The 21586-nt window shown below is 43.8% G+C and overlaps 1 protein-coding gene across 1 annotated transcript in view; it reads left to right on the forward strand.

The window, feature by feature from the left end:
• The window catches only part of Alk (ALK receptor tyrosine kinase), a 718836-nt gene that overhangs the window by 399043 nt on the left and 298207 nt on the right, over positions 1–21586 (forward strand). The window lies entirely within an intron of this gene.

Consider the following 21586-nt stretch of genomic DNA (forward strand, 5'->3'; position numbering starts at 1 on the left):
TAATTTCATAAATTATATGTCAATGTATATTAATGGATATCAAGGCTCTGAGTGGTCACATATTTGATGACTTTCAGTCAACAAGGGCAGTGGTCCTTCTTTGTAATGGCTAGAAGAGAAAGATTATGACTTTACAACTGTGTTCAGATTGTTTTCCTCCCAAGAAAACAACATTTGAGGCGTGTCCCTTGTGACGGATGCCTCTCACACATCCCCTGTCCCATGGTATGCATACATGGAATTTTGACTATTGCTTTTCCAAGGAGACTATAAGGTTTCTTCAGTGCTTTCTCATCCCATGGAAAGGATCCATCTGTATTCAGTTGTATCTAGAAGGGCCACACACCAAGGCAACCACGAGAGGAATGAAATCTTTTATTTTTATTTCTTTGCTTTATTTATTCTTTCACTGGACATGACAAGAATGTCGCAAACCTGAACTCATAGGAGTTCAGTGGTCACTTGCACATGATCGGGCCAGTTAAACTGCTGGCACGGGTGGAAGAGGGCTCCTGAGCCCAACCCCTAGGTGAGGAGTTACTAGCAGTTGGTGACTATCAGGGAAAGAAAAAGAAAAATCACTTTTCTTTGGGGGTTATGTCCACTTGGCAGGGAGGGTCCCCATGTTGTAGTAGATGGCCCCATCGTACCTGTGTGCATATCGGCAATACCATTTGGATTGGGAGAGAGAGAAAGAGATAAGAGGAAGAGACCAGAGAGACCAGAGGTGGGGGAGCGGGGAGAGAAGTGTTGGGAAGGGTGCATCGGTAGGACTCTATGATGACTTGGGGTAGGGTATACAGGGTAGATATATATGATCATGACACATGGTATTCACTTCGTAGTGGCATCTAATACCAGGAAGGACGCTAATCCCATAGCTAGACTCACATCTTTTTGCTTCTGAACTGCCTTTTTGAGTCCCTTGCTCTATTCTAGTCACTAGAAATCAGGAGTATCAGGTGTCTTGATTGCCTATTGTTTTGGACAAACTGTTCTCAGGTACCATAGCTTTTGTTTCTTTAATTCTGATGTTCTTTTCCAGTGGAAAGTCCAAAGGAGCATCTTCTGGGTATATGCCCAGGAGTGGTATAGCTGGGTCCTCAGGTAGTACTATGTCCAATTTTCTGAGGAACCACCAAACTGATTTCCAGAGCGGTTTTACCAGCTTGCAATACCACCAGTAATGGAGGAGTGTTCCTCTTTCTCCACATCCTCTCCAGCACCTACTATCCCCTGAGTTTTCCATTTTAGCCATTCTGACTGGTGTGAGGTGGAATCTCAGGGTTGTTTTGATTTGCATTTCCCTGATAACTAAGAATGTTGAACATTTCTTTAGGTGATTCAGAGCCATTTGAGTTTCCTCAATTGAAAACTCCCTCTTTAGCTCTGTACCCCATTTTTTATAATAGGGTTATTTGGTACTCCGGAGTCTAACTTCTTGAGTTATTTGTATACATTGGATATTAGCCCTCTATCGGATGTAGGATTGGTAAAGATCTTTTCCCAATCTGTTGGTTGCCATTTTGTCCTATTGACAGTGTCTTTTGGGAGTGGGTTGGGTGGAGGAGCATATTCTTGGAGGCAGGGGGTGGGAGGATGGGTTGGGGGTTTTCGGGGAGGGGGAAAACCGGGAAGGGCTATAACATTTGAAATGTAAATGAAGAATATATTCAATTTAAAAAAAAGAAAGAAAGTCCAAAGGATCAGGCCTCCCATCCATTGGCACAGCAGAACCAGTGGCTCAGCACACGCCAGTCTCATGAGTTGATTAATTTGACTTACCATTTCCAGTGTTCCCTCCTCAGGCAGCCTGGCAGAGTGCAGGCTGGAGCTGCTGGGCCTTCCAACAATGAACCCCAGGGGTTCTGTTGGTTGAGGCAGAGGATCACTGATGTCATTGATGACTGGATGTAGAGATCACACTGCAAGAGAAGCCTACAATACCCATGAGTGTGAGGGGATGCCGACACCTCCCACATGACAGTGCCAGCGTGCCTGTGGCTCCTCTGTGGTGACTACCAAAAATCATATTTGCCTCAGTATCTTTCCATGTTCATCATGGCCAAGTAAATTTCTATTTTACGCGTGAGAACATGTACAAAGATAGAAGCAACAGAAAGTGTTGTTATCTAATCCAGTTACCATCCCCTAGTGTGTGGTCCTCCCAGTAAAGCTAAAACCCACTGAGAACTGAGACTGTTCAAGTGGAGAGTAGGGGTGAGGAGGGCTAAGAGAGTCAAGGTGACAGAACCTTGCCAAAGACACATGATTTCCGTCCTCTCAAGTCAAACAAGCCTGGAACGATGTGACACAAATATTTTCAGGGACAGCCTTCCCTTCACTAAGACTAGGGAAACCATCACCCCACTGTATAGATGGACCATGAATTTCTTTAAGGTTGCTGATGCCACCAAGCTCAAGATCTGCCCCACTGCCTGATGTGACCTATTTCTGCTCAGCAGAGGGGTTGAGCTGCCCTCTGCAAGGTGTGATCTGAGACCAGAGAGGGGAATAAGGATTATACTGAGACAGATGTGGTGATGTGGATCCCTACATCTAGAGAGACTTTGTCGTAAGCCAAAGAATCTCACACAGAGAGATGTTTTCCCTATCCCTGGCAGAGCCATTGTAGACTTCAGTGATGTACAGGAATGATTCCAACTTTAAATTAAAGATGCCTTAGGCCAGCCTCTTACTTCCAGCTAGATCAATATGATGGGGGTTTGAGGTGTCAGCACAAGGGACAATCAATAGCCCATTCTATTGCATCGAGGAGGTTTGTTCTCCTGGGCATCTTGGCAAACTACTTAACACAAGGCCCTTGTCCCACAAATCAGAGAGCTCTATGTATTTGTAAGTTAGATCAGAGTCTCTCAGCTTCTCATTACTGACATTTGGACTAGAAGAATTCTCTTTTTTAGGTAGGGCTGTCCTATGCATTTTCTACCAGTAGCCCTGGCCTCTACTAAACTAGATGACATCAGGACATTAGCAGCCCTCCATGGACTGCCAATCAAAAACATTCCCAGATGTTTTTCTAAATGTTCTCTCTCAGTAAAAACATCCATGTTGAGAACCCGTCAGTTCTAGGGACATTGACATCTGTACATCTATACAGTTCCAGGGAACATTGTAGAGCTGACAGAAACTATGGGATTTGTCTGGTTTCAAACTTTTCAACTTAAAAATGTAGTAACTAAGGCCAGGGAATGAGTAAACCTATTTCATGTTATATCACAAAACTTATTTTCTCAAGTTGAGTGTCTGGAGTCCTGCATTCATGACTGTGTCCGTCACTGTGCTTGGTCATGGGTTACAATGACATATTAAGCTTAGTTCATACCAGAGAATAATAACAGAGCCATGGTTATGTTAGCACTTCTTAGCTGTACTGAGAAGTCACTGCTGTACCCCTGACATGCGGTTTTTTACTTAGCACCCATAAAAACACAATGAAATGCATTATTGCTGTCATCTTCCATATTGCAAATGAAGACATTCAGTGAAGCCAATTAACCTGTCTGAAGTCAAAGGCTGAGCAGTTTGGAGGTGTTCTGAACCCAGCAGCCTCACTTCCAAGCATTTTAATACATTGCTGCATGAGCTTAATCAGGTCACGGGAGTTCCACAGGAAAACCATAGTTCAGGTGCTGTGCTGAATGAGAAGTCCTGAATTTAAAATCCTTTCTTGCTATTCGCTTATCAGCTTTGATAAGATCAGAGAACTCTGGGTATTTGGAATTAGGGTTACAAAAAATATACAAGATTAACCCCACTGTGGACAGTGTTCGGGCTTCAGCCAAATCCTATGTCTTCTTAAGCCTTCATTTTCTCATCTGAGCATTGGGAATGATGCTACTGTGTCCACATGCTGCCATGGGTTCTTTTCGAAGATGGGACATTCTGCATACTGGGTATAAATGTAGAGAGCTATGTGTTATATCCTAATATGGTCTGTTCTAATAGAGATTAATCTAGTCTCAGCTTCTGGAGTCCTGCCAGGAGAAGCCAGTGGCTCATATCACGGAAAGGTCACTCCTTCAGTAGCATAACCCTCAGAGCAGCAAGCACCATGACAACTTGGTGATGCTGACTGTGATGATTACAAGTAGGGCTGGCTCCTTCTCATCAGAGGAGATGATAGTTTGGAGACCAGTCACTGGGAAGCGAGATTCAATGTTTGAGGCCACAACGGAGGGAATAGTAATAACCAGGCAAACTGGGGAGAGCTGGACTCAGAGGAGCAGGATGACAAGTCACACTACCCCAAGTCCTCACGGGCTCTTGAGTCCTGCTTCCACAGTGGCAGCTCAGGGAACAGCAGCCTTCCTAGAAGCGCTGGGAGGCAGAGGAAAGGGCAGTGGGGGCTCACAGCTGCTGCTCACTTCCTAGTCCCCTGGAAAGCAGCAGAGCACATCAGGGCATGAGCAGCAGAGTGTGCCAAGACTGCCTGGCTTTGGAAAGGGGTCTCCTGGGTGATGACTACAGAAGCAAGGAAAGAGACAAGCAGGGCTGTTCAAACAGCCCAGGTCTGGCCTGCTATCAATAGGTAGAAGGCATCAATAAAGCTAGAAATGAGCAGTCACTAAGTTCTCATGATCGGAAAGAAGATGAATTTGAATATCTATTTGATATGGTGAGTTGTGAAACGGCATAAGAAAAAGGGCTCACATTATTCCAGACTGTAAGAGATCCTTCTGTGCATAAGCATTTGTTTTCCAACAGTGGAATGTGTGTCTTTCCTGTGGGAAGTGACATGGCAGAGCCAAAGAACACATGACCATGACTTCCAAGGAACATCCGGTCCATTAATGAAGACAAGTCAAATGGCAGCAGCTATGTCACAGAGATAGTAAGATGCTTAGGCAGATTCTGCTGCTGCCTGGTGAGCTGCCTGTTGTGCCATGCTGCCCTGGCGATGTGCTTTAACAAGATAGATCCCATGGCAATCGCCTGTGCATAGCTCGTGCCCTCCTGACTTCTGGAACACAGGCTTAATGGTTTGTGGTGTATGAGGCTAGAGGAGAGAATTTCCAGGGCTCTTTCCCAGATATCCCTCTCAAGTCTTCCTGCCTCTCTAAGCACACAGATTTCTCCGGCAGCCATGACTATGCGGGGATTTTATTATGTGTGACTGGAACGCCACAGTGTGTGAAGGGGACAATTGATCCCCGAGGGCATAAGAGTTGCCAATCACTTGAATTACTAATATTTGAAAGACATAAATCTAAAAGATGTGTTGTCATTGAGGTTTGAGTCTAGCGAATCTGGCAGGGGCCTCTCGGTGCCTACCTGCCAGTGCAGAAGATAGGAGAGTACTGAGATAACCCTCTATACAAACCTCCCTTTTCTACAGACATTAACCCTAAGCCTAGAATACACCGAAGCCTAGAGTCTCCCACGAGTTTTTTTGTGGGGGAGCTGAAACCTCGTAGCAGAGGTCAAACTGCACACTCATGGCAGAGCGAGGACTCACCACCACACATGTATGCAAGAGCTCCTCCATGTTCTTTCCTGTCATCTCCTGGATGAGTAGTTGTCATAGAAAATACCCAAATCCACTTCCCTCAAATGAAAATAGATACCTGCTCAAGTGAAGATGGACACCTTGGTCCAAGCTGGAGGCCAGTCTTGGGCAAATCGGTTCTGATCCAAGATCTCAGCCTTAAACAATGGAGGTGATACAACCAGGGAGATGCCCTGGGTAGTGTAACACAGTGTGGCTTGCAGTATGGATAACCATAGCCCTTTCCAGCTATGGTGTTTCAGTTCCTCTGGAGGACATTACAGAGATCCACAGCTATCGTCCAAGAACCATTCTGTACCAGCAACAAACTTCTCCAGATGCTGCCCGGCTTTGGGCAACAATCAGTTGTCCTCGCAGTCCCTCTGCCATTGGTCCTCACCTGGCTACCACAGGGACAATTCTTACATCTTTCCAGCAGGGACCTTCCCTCCCCAGAGCATTGCACACAGAACCTTGGTTTTTCTTGGAGGTGGATAGGCCAGCATGGTCTCCTGGAGCTGGTGAAAGATGTTCCCAGGAAAGCACTCAAGCGAAAAGGACACTTGCTTCAGAAGAGAGTTAGTTACTTTTCCAGAGTTGTGCTGGGTTTAACTCCAGGCTTCCCAGGGCATTGTACCAAGTGTGGCCAATGCAGAGCCGTCAGAGCCCTTAGCAGTCAACATCCGGTTACGTTCTCCTCCAAACCTGCCTGCATGATAAACGGGATCAGGAATAAAGAAAGGTGATCATTTATTGCAATTGATGCCCTCGAGTGGCAGTGTCACAATGATTTAATTTCAGGCCTAGCTTTTTCTTACTTTCAAAGTCATTCACGGTGTCAGCTTCCCTCTCTTTCCCCTTGGTCTGAATAACACACTAATAAATATACAATAAGGGCTTTAATGTCTGGATGATTTACACTAAAAAGAGAAAGCCATTCAAAGGCTTTAAAGATAATTTTTAAAAGCCTTAAAACTCATACCCTGGCTTGTCAGAGGCATATTTCCTGGATACTCTACCTTAGTAACAATCATGAGATCAGAGTTCTCTGGCGCAGGTGCTCATGGGACACAGAGCCTAAGTATTCTAGGGGCTTGCTGTCCACCCAGTATGGAGCGCTTGAACAAATCTGTTTCTTAATAAGATGACAGTAATTAACTCTACCCCGTGGTTCATTGTGACGCTCAAACAGGGCAATGTGTAGAACCTGTGCTAAACTGTCCTCTCACCTCTGCAAATGTCTGTCCTTCTAAGGGGTCCAGGATGCTCATTCTCCAGGCTCTCTCTGGTTATGGGTCCTAAACATGGTCAGATCTTTGATATAAACTGATTTTCCTCAACCTTGGTGTGACTGATTTGGCTGTTCATGGTGGAGCAACAGTCCAACTCACTTGCCTGGGTTTGCCATATTTCTCACCATTTCGGGTAATATTGAGTTGGATTTTCTGGACTCAGTTGGTCTGTTCTCCAACATGGTATATCTAAAACTTCGACGGCAGAAATCAGAGCCACACCTTTTCAAAAACTGAGTGCTATCCTCGGTGACTCGTCTGATTTATTCACCTTTGAATGGGGGCATGAGCATGTGTATTTTTAGAAAGCTCATCGGGGACTCCACTCTACATCAAAAATTAAGAATCATGGCTATCATCTCAGCTTAATTGCTTGATCACATAAGCTGCTAGATTTACATAACCACTTGACTAAGCAATACGGAGGAAAGAAAAGCCTGGAAAGTGCGCTGCAGACTGATGGGAAACGGATAGTCATTGTTCTGCTGCTCATAGGTAGGCAGACTAAAGATAACACTCTCCAACTGCTGCCCAAACTTCGCTGTCCCTTCCTCCAGCTGCGACACCTGGGACACACTTGGGCTGTATACAGTCTTCACTCGACTCACAAATACTTCCAGAAGGATTTTCAAAGGTACAGGATGCTACGAAACTGAGAATACAGCAGAGATTAGAGAGAACCCATACCTGTTAGAGTCAGAGGAAATCTCTTTCATTGATTTATCCAGCCATCTATAAAACGATCATGATGAGTGAATCTATACCAAACATTTGTCCATCTACCATGTATCCATGCGTGTGTGTATTATTTCTCCATATCTCCATATATCCATCTATATATTTATCCATTGGTATATACATCCTTTTCATATATTAGGATATCATGTGTTGACCCTCATCTGGGTCCCAGCTGCACAGCCCTGTTCTGTTCTTAGCATGCAGATGGTTACAGTGAGAATCTTATGCACTGTGCCTTTTGAGTTTACCAGGTGCATCAGCATCCAGTAACCCACTTCATCTTCACTATGATTTTCACCATACACATTATTCTCATTTTATAGATGAGTAAGCGGAACCTAGAGAGGCTCTGTGATTTGTCTGTAGTCAGGGACAGCACAGGGGAATACAGTTTGCTGGGTTCATTTTCCTTTGTTTGCCATCTCCCCAGAGGACCTTGCAGTTAAGTCCTGGCTCCATGCCTAGCTCTGAGGAAAGAGCGAGCTATTCTCATCCATTAGGTAAAGCTCTTCTCACAGAAACTCATCTAATTCTAAGCTACGGCCTTGAGAGTAGAGACCTCGACTTGTAGATCTTCCCCCCCCCCCCAAGCATCTGGGCATAGTAGGTAGCAGAACATAGTAGGTATTCAGTGATAGCTGTGTAGGTCACCTTAAAGGTAGCTCCACAATGCAGCAGTTTTTAAACCCGTGCTTTGGACCTAAAGTTAATGTTAAGGCTCAGTTGGAGATCATGGAAGAATGTTCAGTCAATGGGAAGATGACAAGTCATGTCTCCCCGCCCTCCACCTACACTTTAGGATAGATATGCATTCCTCCCTGGGACTCAGGAGGCAGCTGTCAAAGTGCTCCTCAACTGTGAAGGTTGCCACTAAGTACAAAGGACAATTCCTTTCCTGGCAGATAGAACTTTTACTCACGATCGCTTTCATCGGCAGGCGTCAAAAAAATATATAATATAATAAATGGGAAGACCAGCCACTTCTGCCAGCTTTGACCTTCGTGGCTTGACAGCTGAAGGCTTGTAGTAGGATCTTTTGTGCTTGCTGCTTTTGTTTTTCCCACTCTGCCCCGATATTTGATGGATCGAACACCAGAAGGATGAGAGAGTTGTGAATACTTATAACCCCTAGCTTGTCAGAACGGCATCTTGGCAAATCCCATAATGATAAATAGACATTGTATAGAAGTCAAAATGGATTGACAGAATCACATCTCACCTCAGAAGTATTTATTGAGGCTCAGTTTTTCCCAGCAGGGACAAAGATATTAGAATAAATCGAGGCATTTAGGTGATAGCCCATTGGGGGCAAGACATTCTCTCATTCATTCATATATTCTGACAACAAAAGTTTATGAGTTTTCCTCAGCCACTGGCATCACTGGGATACTGGTGGCTCTTGCAGTTTCTAGGGTCTCACAGTGCGGCTTGGAGTTGGACAGCAGTGGATATTACAGTGCTGTGGAGAGAGAGCTATGGTGATTGTTTCATGTAAGTGCTGTGGGAGTCTTCATGGTCACCAGGCAAGATACTCAGAGCTTGCTCTAGAGGGGAAGGAGCTGGTTAGATGTTAAAGAGAGGAAGGTATTGCAAGGGGCCAGGCAACCCGAGGAGGTTGGTAACAAGCTGGAGCTGTGACATTCCTTGTGTTTGTCATTTAGAAACCTTCCATCCACTCCCTGTTCAGTCTCTCTGAGCTCTTGCTCTTCCATGGGATTGTGCAGCAACAAACCCATTGGCTGCCCACAAAGGCTACTTTAAGGAGCAAAGTGTATTGCCTGGACCCAAATCACCCAGCCTGTGCTTGAAGCAAATGCCCTGGGGTCAAAGCCGAAAGGAATGACCACTGTTCAGTCCAGTGCTGTTCTCACAGCATCTCTGCTGCTGTCTTCATTTCCGGTGAGGATTCAAGTGCCTAGGAATGATGTACAAATGCAAGAATGTCTCCCCATAATGCAAATGGATCTCAAAAGAGAGACCACCTTTGGTGTCTTCCTTGAGAACTTCTTTGGTGTTGACCCAGATTCCCATTGTCCCTCCCTTCCCCCTTTGGCAGGAATAAAAAACATCAGTTATTTTTTATAGCTTGATTACCCTTATCCCATTTCCACCAGAGGATCATATGCACTCTTCCATACCCACTGCAATATTTTCTTTCTGAAAAGGATTTTTAGTGTTTCCCAAATGCCATTGAGTACCAATGGGACCGTGAGGCCTTGAGATCCTCACACCTAGTGGCTACCCTGCCCCCTGATAGCTTCTAAATTCTCAGACGTAAAGGATCTGGCAAGGACAAAGTTACAGTCAGAAGAGAGCCAACACTTGTAGCCTGAGGGACAGCCCTCTTCCAACCTGCACTCTCCTTAATTTGGATAAATTAAGAAGGATGAGACCATGGAAGAGGAGACTGTGGAAGTACTCTGTACTCATTCTCCATTCTCCAGCATCTTACAGTTCTAAGCATCTTATAGTAAGGATGCTGAGAGATCTTCCCAGCATCACACAGGTGTGAAGACTGCATTGAACCCACACCATCCAATCCAACATTTTATGCTCTAACCCTATGTGCCTCCCCAACCCCCCATAACTAACAATAAACTATTTGCACATTCCCTATGGCATAAATGCAATCCTTCTTCTTCAAAGCAAACAGCAAAATTCAAGAATTGGCACACATAAGAAACTGGTTTGGGAGAGCCAGCAGATTGAGAACAGAAACTGTCAATTATGATGCCTGTGCTGCTGGAGGCAAAGGCCATCTAAGGAGCCAGGTCCCTGCTCCCTTGTCTCCCAAAGCTCCCACCAGGGTAGTTCCCCTCAATACTCAGAAGCCACGCCTGTTTGTGGTGAGGTCACAAAACAGCATGATGGAATTGGAGGTTTTTGTTGTTGCCATTCGAAACAAATTCTCTGGACAGCTGTTGGTGATGGCTCCAGGGTTTGAGAGAAGTGCAGCAGCCCACTCGGTAGCCCTGCGGGCCTTACCATTCACCGCCAGCCTCAAAGCAAACCTCAGTTTCTTATTGCCTGGCCTGCTCCTGGCTCCTTTCCCCTTCTGTTTTGTTTACAGCACTGCTCCTACATGCCTCACTAAACTCCAGGCTTTGGCAGAAATGCCTTCTCTTATGGTTCAGAGCCTTAGTTAAAAGCTGTAGCCACCATGGGATTTCAAATTTAAAAGGCTTCACAAAGTCTGCAAACAGATTTGGTGCAGTGTTTACTCCTGAGAGAATTTTACATCGCTAAGCTCAGTGACTGAGCATCCCTACAGCTTTCAAATTACTGATATTCTCCCTTTGCCAGTGGGTAAGATGTTGTTGTGGTGGTGGTTGTTGTTATTGTTGTTTGATTGGTTTGGTTTGGTTTGGTTTGGTAGGAGACAAGAGGACACTTAGGGAAGGTCACAACTTTCTGAGGTTAGGTTGGGCTCCAGACATGAGAGTCTTTACAATCCACTGACTTCCTGAAAGTCAGAAGCTGTGGAAGATCTGGGTCCTCCTGTACCACAGCTCAGATGCACAATGTATAATGGATCCAGGGAAAGCGAAGGCAGTATGCATTCTGCCCCCTCCATATTCCCATCTCTGTGTGTGCAGGTACACAGATGTGCGTGTGCATGCATCTGAAGGCTAGAGGTCAATTTCAAATATTTTTCCTCAGGAGCCATCCACCTCCTTTTGTTCATTTTTAAGATAGTCTTCTCACATTATGGCCTGTGGCCTACCAATTAGGCAAAGACTCAAGCTGTCTCTCCCTCCACTGTGCTGGGATTGTAAGCATGTACTGGCATGCTCAGCTATTTATATGGGTATGGGTATTCTCATGCTGGTGAGATAAAGTCTTTGCCTAAAAGGTGCCCAAGGAAGAAGTCACAGCAGACTGAATTCTCTCCTGCTGTTAATTCTAAAGAGCAATAGTTGAAGTCCTTGAGAGGAGCTTGAGAGACTCCTCCTGCAGGAAGCCTCTAGATGGACCACATGGATGTTGCGGTAGCAGAGCAGGTGAAGTCTGCAGCCAGTTCTTCTCTTCCCAGATGCTCAGTGGACGCCTGCCCAGCACAGACTCGGATCTGAGCTCCCCTTCAGCGCAGCACCCAAAGCCCTGGTCAGGCCGCCCAGCTCTCCAGACTGGCTCAGCCCACGCCTTTGGATTCTGCTCATTCACATCAAACCACTCTGTGTTGCCCACGTCATGCACATAAAGCTTCAGCCCTCCTTGATCCTCATGAGCAAGGCTTCTCCTGCTTCAAGTAGACACATCTTAGCCCCTCTCCCACAAAGCTTCTTTCAAGACCGCAGACCCATGCATGGCATGTTGGGCTGAAGGTATTTCCCCTGATGTAAGCGTGTCCTGGTTAGTCCATGTCTCTTTTAGTGTTCCCACAGCACTGGGCCACATTTATTCTTATCAATTAGGCTCCTTCAGAAAAGGATGCTCATTATTTCTCTTTATCCTTCTTGTGCAGTGATGAACCCAGTATGTGTTCAGAAAAGGCTTATTAAATCAACAAATTCCTAAGTTAATTGGACCAGAAACTCTTTGGGAATAGAAACATAGCTTTAAGGAAAATAAAATGTACCAAAATCTTGTCTCTAGTTTTTAGGCTCAAAAAAAAAAAAAAATCCTCAATTCCTTCTGCCACAGAGCAAGAGAACAAGATACTACATTCTCAGACACGGACACAGTGACTGCCCTCAGGCATCACCTCTGCCCATAGCCCTGGCCACCTCACACTGCAGGCCATCGTTGGCCTGTGTAAGCTGTGGAAATGGATCCTAGCATCTCTGATACTGTGCTCACGTTCATCCTCTGGTTCTCTGGGTTATTTCCTGTTTACTTTCCACTCGCCCATTCAGGAGTGGCATATCTCCTTGATAGTTCCCCTCCCCCTCCCTCATCCCCTTTCCTGTTCCTGACTTTACTAGTCTTTATATAACCACTTAACCACACCAACTCCTGTTGAGTGTCTTTTTTTTTTTTTTCAGACAAGCTAAGCTGAATTCCAATTACCTTCTCTCCAGCTGTTCCTTAAATATTCCCTTCATTATTTTGTTTTTCTCTCCCAGGACTAAAATTCCTCCCTGACTGCATAAAATTATAATCAGTATTCTATTAAATGTTTACCTACAGACCTCAGAGTGACTCCCCGTATTGAGTTTCTGGTCTTCCTTATGCTGACTTACTCTCCCTAAGGATTCTCCCCACACCTACCTAGTCATCCTCTTCAGAAACCTAGGTTGTTTACATGTCAAAAAGAAAAAAGGAAGGAAAGGAAAGGAAAGGAAAGGAAAGGAAAGGAAAGGAAAGGAAAGGAAAGGAAAGGAAAGGAAAGGAAAGGAAAGGAAAGGAAAGGAAATTTGCATTTCTCTGTCATCTTTCCTGGTCAACTGTCTGTCACCTTGTCCAGCTTAGGGATGGTCTCTGTAGTTTGGACAGCTGGCAGCAACAAGTGCAATTGTCTATGGTGTGTGATTCAAGAAATTCAGAAATTGGCAAAACCAGAATACTGATGGAAATAAAACCCCTGTTCTCTTTCTCTCTCTCTCTTTCTCTCTCTGTCTCTCTCTCTGTCTCTCTCCCTCCCTCTCTCCCTCCCCCCTCCCTCCCTCTCTCTCTTCATGATATGTATATACACATACATATATATCGTCTATCTATCTAACTTGTCTATCTATCTATCTATCTATCTATCTATCTATCTATCTATCTAACTTCTATCGTCTGTCTGTCTATCTATGTATCCATCTGTTTATCTATCTCCATAACCCCTGGGTCCTGGCCTTGTGGCAGCTTCTCCAATCTCACATTCTCTTGTAACTATATATGAGTTCAAGGCACATTAGGACTTGAAGAGTATTTCAGTTGTGGCATCTTGGAGCATGAAGGAAAGTAATTGAATTCCACCTCTTTCTGCAACCCCGAGCCCATGGAAGAGCCTTTTCAGGAACCGGGCTCTGACTTGCCTGGCCTCAGCCAGTAGTGTGCACATCAAAGTTCAGCTTTGACTTGCCTTAGCCAGTGGGTTGCCAATCATGTTGTAAAACAGAACATCTCTTTGAAGATCCACTGTAGCTCCTTGGAAAAGCTTGATAGTGGTCCCTTGACTTTGAGACTTTAGAAAGTCATCCAGTGCCTCCATAGCTTCCAGTATTTTTCCATAAAGCAGTGGTAATGCCTTGTAAGATCACTGTGAACAATGACAACCAGCACATGCTTGCTGTCTGCCATATTCATGGTACTGAGGCATGCGGTTTCATTTAATAGTTCGATTTTTCTATAAATGAGTACCATAACTACTTCTATCTATCTATCCATATCTATCTATCTCTATCTCCATCTCTATCTATCTATACCTATACCTATACCTATACCTATACCTATACCTATACCTCTATCTATCTATATCTATATCTATATCTATACCTATACCTCTATCTATATCTATCTATCTATATATCTATCTATATATCTATATCTATCTATATATCTATATATCTATATATCTATATCTATCTATCTATCTATATCTATATCTATATCTATATCTATATCTATATCTATATCTATATCTATATCTATATCTATATCTATATATCTATATATCTATCTATCTATATATATATATATATCCCAGGAAAATGTCAGCATCTACTAATCCCCTCTGTTCCCCTCTGTTCTTCTACCATTTTATTGATCTTTTGCTTGCCCCCTGGAGTCCTGTAGAGCAAGGCCACTTCTCATACAAACAGACTTTGTCATCCCTTTGAGGATACCTTTCATATCTTGCCTCCACACTTCTGCAGTGGGAGAGTTTTTTTCTGTAACTCATTTCCAGAGTTCTGTCCTCCACTCAGAGAGAATCTTTCCAATGAACTCCCTCCTGCTGAGGTAGTCCAAGCTTAGCTCATTGTTTTATTATCTGTGCCTTGGCCCCAGAGCCCCTAGCCAACACTAAAGTTGACACCACTAGGAGCCATGGAGGCTGTTAAGCATTTCACAAGGACCGTTTCTTAGACAATTTACATCTTTTCTTTCCAGGGGGAGAATCCTCAAGTTTCTCTCGAAGGGAAAGAAGGACTTTCTTGTTTGCCATTCCCATTCCTCAGAAACATCTGATTCAAAAAGAAATTTAATTCCAGCCTCAATGTACGCGTCATCTCGCTTCGTTTGTCATCCCCGTAGCCTGCCAGCTCTGCCCCTTTGTTCCCCTAATTGCCAAAGACATTTTTATACCAAGTCAATTGCATCAGGCTCAATGCAAAATGAATCAATTTGAGAAGGATATAAGCTGCACTCTTGTCTCAAGTGTGCGTTAACATTCAGATGAGCTATTTAAAATGGGTCCAGGTTAGTGCCAGAGAGACAACCTCATCTCTATTCTGACTCATTCCCTGCTGCCGGACTCAAGAGATGGAAGCCTGGGTGCCCTCTCTCAGTCTCTCTCTCTCAGGGGAGGAATTAAACCAGGTGATATCTTTGAAGAGCTCAGATTTAAGGGTCTGATGGACAAAACTGAGTTTGACTTGGTGAGCTCACAGTGAAATAAAGGTGGTAGAGGAGACAAAGGAGAGGAGAGGTTCTGTGCCCCTTCACTCTCATGCTAGTCATACCACACGCATGCCCACGCATACAAAAGCCAGTTTAAGTACAGATCATACAGCCAGAGGTCTTAGGATGTAAAACAAAGCAAGCATGAGCTGCAAATGACACGTGTCAACACTTTGATTTCAAAATTAAACAGTGTTATAGAGCTGGTGTAAACTTGAAGCTACTCCGCGAAGCAGAGGGCCGTGTGGTGATTCAGTAGGTTCGTTCTTCTGTCATCAGGAGAGTCAGATAATATCTCCATTAGCAGCAAGAGGTTTAAAGACGGGAGCGAGGGGCAACACCAGAACAATTGCCTGATTTATGCTTTTTCAATCACCTGGGCTCATGGCCTAAACTGGTAATGGACTCTATCCATCAAAAAATTATTCTATCTGGCATGCAGGCTTCTGAAGAAATCTGGATGTCCTCACAGAGAATTGGCTAAATGATTTAATGTGTGGGAAAGCTCTTAGCACTGTGCCTCAGTAAAAGCTGGAGGAATCTATTTGGTCCATTTTAATTATATGCTTCAGATATTGTGATACATTATCCACACACACACAAGAGAAATAAAGATCAGTTATATGATAGAGACCCTCCAGCCCTGAAGTGGATGACTATTAGCAATGTACAAGTGTGTTTTCTGGAGGGTATACCAGAGCATCACTGTGCCTTAGTGTCTCTTCTTTATGCTCCCTGAACTACCCCAGCTCTCCATTAGCTCACCAGCCATGCACATTTATGTTTTTTCCTACTGGTGCTTCAGCTTCATCGAGACATACGTACCTTATGTTTTCATGTCAGGCTCTCCAAGTCCAAGACAGCACCCTGCCACAGACGAGGTATTCAATAAATTTTAAAATTGTAAAACTTTCAAATGGATAGGCTGGAGAGATGGCTCAGTCGCTAAAGTACCTGGTATGCAAGTGTGAGGGCCTGAGTTCAAAGCCCACATAAAAACCCAGGTATGGGCATAGATGTGTATAATCCCAGGAGAGAAAGAAATGGGAAGATCTGTGGAGATTGCTGGCCATAGCATGAGTGACCCCCATAGTCCTAGACACGACAGACTCTGACTTGAAATACAATGAGAAAGGAGACAGATGATTGATGGATGGATAGATAGATAGATAGATAGATAGATAGATAGATAGATGATGGATGGATGGATGGATGGATGGATGGATGGATGGATGGGCAGACTAACAGGCAGATAGACACAGTGCCATGCTGTTTTGTGAGCCAACATTGATAATGAGAGTGATGTCATACTTCTCTTTTCCAGGCAAGCCTAAAGCAGTGAGGTCCTTGACAAGTGGCAGGGAACAAGGTTGACTCCCTGCTCTAAGATGCTTACTGTATATCTCAATGCCTTTACCTATGTTTATCCTTTTCACCTTTACAATAGTCTTGTGATGTCACATTACACCACTCCCGCTTAATAGTTGAAGAACTGAACTTCCTCAGTTATGTGGCTAGCAGTGACCAAAGGTAGATTTGAGTCCACAGGGCCTCACAGATTCAGAGTTCATGATCCTTGCATTCTTTATGACCTCTCTAGATAGGAAACCATGGTCTGGCCATGTAGCTCCACTGTAGACTGCTTGTCTAGACAAAGAAGAATTCTGAGTTCCGTCCCCAGGGGAAGTGTGCCCTGGCTCCAGGAAAGCAGTTTACATTTGTCATGTAATCAGATGGCATGTTTTATAGCAGAGGCAAATTCCAAAGAGAAGATCTCCATGTCTTACATTAAATATCATGTGAACCACCTAGCCAGTAGGCCTTCTTCACTTAGACACCATTAGTTCCAGGAGGGATGACAACACGTCATCCATCTGGGGGAAAGAATAGAAAGAGCAGTGCTATGAGAGGCTTTGTGTGTGCTCGGGAGAGATGTTTTCCACCCAGCCCTGCCTCCCGGCTCATGGATGGGTGAGGATCAGGAGTCAGAATCTGATCTCCACATGAACTGTCCCCAGCTGAGCACTTAGTAAAGAGGCTGCTTTATTTTATTCATAGTCAGAATTAAATAACAAGCCACTAAGAGGAGGACTGAATACATAATGTATTATCAGATAAGCTGAGAAGACATAGAAATGACCAAGGCACATGCGTGCCTCTGTATGTAGAGTCTGACTCTCTCTCTCTCTCTCTTTCTCTGGCCCTCACTAAGGTCACTCAAATCTGAAGACACTGATTTTATCCAACCCCAGTAAGCCAAGCAAGAGGTGGCTTTTCACAGCTGCATGTGGGGGGCTTCCAGACCCTCCAGAGCAAAAGGGAAAACAGTTCTTTCTTTTGCCAACTGGCTCATGAAAATGTTTCCTCTAATCGAACTTTTCCCATTTGCTTGTGCCCTTTGATGCCTGCCCATAATTGCTTTTAAACTGGGAGCAGTTACAGTCAGGGAATTCAGAGCTACATCTGCATCTTTTGTTCTGAAACAGTTTCACCACATGCATCAAAAGCTGGTTACAAACAGGTTGGTTTTGATGAGAATAATGTAAGTCCCACCAGGCTTGCTATAATTAATAGTCTGCTTACATGATGGGAGAGAGAAAATTGTGTATTGATTCTCAATTCAAAAAGAAAATCAACAATTGTTTCCCACAACCCCCACAGTGTTATTTTGACTCATCTGTCTTCCCAGATCTTTCCCCAAGGTTCACCCTCACCTCTTTACCAGGGTTACTCCTCTTTGCCTTCATTCACTCATTCGTATATTGATATACTCGATGCTCATTTCAATAAATATTGCCCCATACATGCAGAGAAATGTACCAAAAGATGGGAGCAGAGGCAGGAACAAATGGAGGTGGTCCTTATCAAGCCTGCCTTTTGGAAAGGGAAATGATTATTACAATGTAGTGCTGCACACCATCCTGTAACACTTGTATACCAGGTACTTTAGCAACTGAGCCATCTCTCCAGCCTATCGATACCATTTGAAAGTTTTACACACATGACTGTAATGCACAGCTGGAGTGGACTCTCAAAACAAGGGCCTGACATTGGCCAAAGGATCAGGGTAGCCTTTGGCAAGAAGGTGATATTTGAGCTGAAGGCCAGGGTAGGGGACAAGTTCAAGTATCTTCCAAGGAGATGGAGACGGTGCATGAAGTCACAGAAATTGGGGACATTTTCAGGGAAATCAAGGAAAGTGAACACCTGGGCCCAGATGAGCAGAGTGTACTGTTTGGATGATGGCCTGAGGACAAAGCCAAGCAGAGATCAGATCAAAACCACAGAAGAGCAAAGTCATGATCTTTAGAGCCAAACAAAGCCAGAGTAGTTTGGGTAAGAGTCTAAGTTGAAAGTAGGTTAAATGGCTGGGTTGTGGAGACTTCAGATATTTAAAGAACCTTAGGAGAAGGGGTAGGGGTTCTGAATAGAGAAAGAAGTACAATGACCAGGGTTAGTGATGGCTGGGACACAGGTGGGGAGGCTTTTCTTTTCTTTTCTGTTCTTTTCTTTTCTTTTTATTGATGAGCTTAGTAGATGGAGCCATTCACTGGAGCAAGTCAGGTAAAGGAGACTCAAGTATGGAAACAAAGTAGAAAGTTCACTTTGGAAATGCTAAGGTTTCCAGAGCTTAGACACATCCAAGCTGGCATGAACCTGGACTTTGGAGGAAAGATCTGCATTGGAAGAAACTGAGTTGTTAGCTTGTGGGATAGCTTTGCAGCCATAGGCACACACAGGATGCCTAACAAACACACTGACAACGAGTCATAGAGCTAACATAAGCTCTTAAGGTCTACATTCCCAGAAGAAAGTATTTCTGTCAAGATAAGTCTGTCTGTCTCAGTCTGTCTGTCTCTGTCCATCTAACTGTCTGTCTGTCTCTCTGTCTCTCTCTCCGTGTGTGTGTGTGTGTGTGTGTGTGTGTGTGTGTGTGTGTGTGTGTTCAAAGGTCAGAAAAAGTTATTGAATATCCTGGAATTGGAACAACTTTGAGGTACTTGGAACCGGCCTGCCGTCCTCTATAAGAACAGTAAGCTCTCTTCACCACTGAGCCATCTCTTTAGCCTTGACAATTTCTTTAAAAAGAATCCTTGAACATTTATGTGAGCAAAAATTTTCTCAGCACGACATAGATCTTAAGCAACAATGCAAACTATTATTGACAATAAGTATTTATCAAAACTTTTAAAAATGTATTTATCACAAGATTTTATTTAAATATATCATTGGCTAGGAATATAGTTCAGCTGAGTGTCTGTCTAACACACACTAAACCCAGTAATACATCAAACTAAGGTGATGCCCAGCACTCAAAGACTTGTAGACATGAGGCTCAGAAGTTCAAGGCCATTCTCAGCTAGACAATGAGCTTGAAGAAAATAAAACATTTTAAATTAAAATAAATAAGGCATGAAAACCCAAACCTCAAAAGGGAAGAAAGCTTTGATATATATGATAAATTTCTTGTATCTACAGAGTTAAGAAACAGGAAGAGATTTCTTACAGATTCTGTATGAAAGAAGATAAGCAAATGGCCATAGAGGCCAGAAAGATGCTAGAGGAATCCCTTAAATTAGGAAGATGAATCACACTGCAGACTGTATTCTATGCTGGCATGGATATGAAGAACTAAAACTTTCATTACCATTGCTTCAAACAGAAGATAGGGTCACCATTTTGGAAAACACTTTAAATATCTCTTTTAAAACTACCAGTGGGACCAGTCAGCTAGTCCACTGCTATGTGTTTATGTGAGAAAATAAAAGTGAATGTCCACACAAACCTGTACCTTAAAACGTATAGCAGTCTTATGCACGAGAGTCCAGAACTGGAAATGACTCGCTGTCCCTCTGTAGGCAGGTGGATAAGGGAGCTTTAGTTTGTGTGATTATGGAGCACTGTCCAAAAATAAAAAGGCATGATTTAATGAGCAGTTCTTCAAGGTTGATGACTTGAGTTTGATCCCTGGGACTCATATGGTAGAGAGAACCATTTACCCTCAGTCTGATGACCTTCACTCCTGAGCTGTGGCATGCATCTCCCCGCAGACAAAGCTGCACACATGCACATAAAATAAATAAAAGTACATTGTTTACTGAATATACGACATAGATGAATCTACAAGTCATTAGGCAAGAAAAAGAAGCCATTTAATATGTGCTTCAGTTTATGTATAATGCCAGAAAAGACAACCTGATATACTAAACTCATAGAAAGCTCGACAGTGGTTCTTCTGGAAACAGGGAAGGAAGGTTGGCTGCAAAGAGGGGAGAGAGCCTTTGCATTACACAGCAGGACGGCTGCACTCAATGGAAGGGCTCTGCATTTCAAATGCATTTTGTGGTTTCGTACTGTAAAAGACCATTGTAAATTATCAAATTATGCACTTTTTCCTTTAAACAAAAAAATTGCTAGCGTATATTAATTGTACAAAGTAATTGGGTTTCGATGTGATATTATAATTTGTGCATATAATGAGCTTTGATTACAATTATCCTCCCTCTTCTGTCTCCTGCTGGCTCCTTCTTCCCATCATGTTCTGCACTTTAAATGGACGCCACTAGCTGCAGATAAATTATGCCGTTCACTAAGGTGATTTTAAAAGTACTCAGAATGCAATGGGAAGACCTAAGGGCCACGAGTGAAATCAGAAGGTGCAGCGGAAGTAGGGTGTGTGTGGGTGTTTTAAGAGTTTAAGGATGAGGAACTGATAAGGAATGATGTGACACTAGAGTAGACAGAGCTCAGATCCCCAGCCCCACCCCACCCCACCCCACTCCCACCCCCCCACCCCACCCCTCCCGGCCTTCAGTCTGACCAGTGTGGCTCAGGTAGAGCTAGACAAGATAGAGCTGGGAATTTCTGGTCCCTGCTTCGTGAGTAACGTCCCTCAGAAAGACTTCCCAGAACATGGCTGCTCACTCCATGTTTAAGTCTTTAGAACTAAAGAGGCTGGAGAGATAATTCAGTATTAAGAGCATCTAGTCCTAGAAAGGCTTGATGCAGCATTGTAGATTACCAGGACAGAAGTGGGAGGGGGTTGATTGGGGAACGGGGAGAGGGAAGAGGGCTTATGGGACTTATGGGGAGGGGGGAACTGGGAAAGGGAAAATCATATGGAATGTAAACAAAGAATATAGAAAATCAAAAAAATAATAATTTTTTTTAAAAAAAGAGCACTTGTTCTTCCAGGGAGCCTATGGCCGGTTCCCAGAACTGACTCATAGGAGGTTCACAACTGACTGTTCCAGGAGATCCCATGCTCTCTTCTCTGTGCATAGTGAGACACTGTCCCAAACAAACAAAAACAGATAAAAACAAAATCTATCTAGACAATAAACTAACCCCAGCATTTGGAAGGTTCTAGCTACGCTGTTGATTTCTCTGTCAACTTCCAGGACTATCTTTATTTAAAACTTGAGTAAGGATTTCTGGTTTCCCTAAGGCAATGTGTTCTTCACTGCTATCTATTGAGTATGAGCTAAACATGTTACAA

The sequence above is a fragment of the Apodemus sylvaticus genome, chromosome 6 (assembly GCF_947179515.1).
Source record: "Apodemus sylvaticus chromosome 6, mApoSyl1.1, whole genome shotgun sequence".
NCBI lineage: Eukaryota > Metazoa > Chordata > Mammalia > Rodentia > Muridae > Apodemus > Apodemus sylvaticus.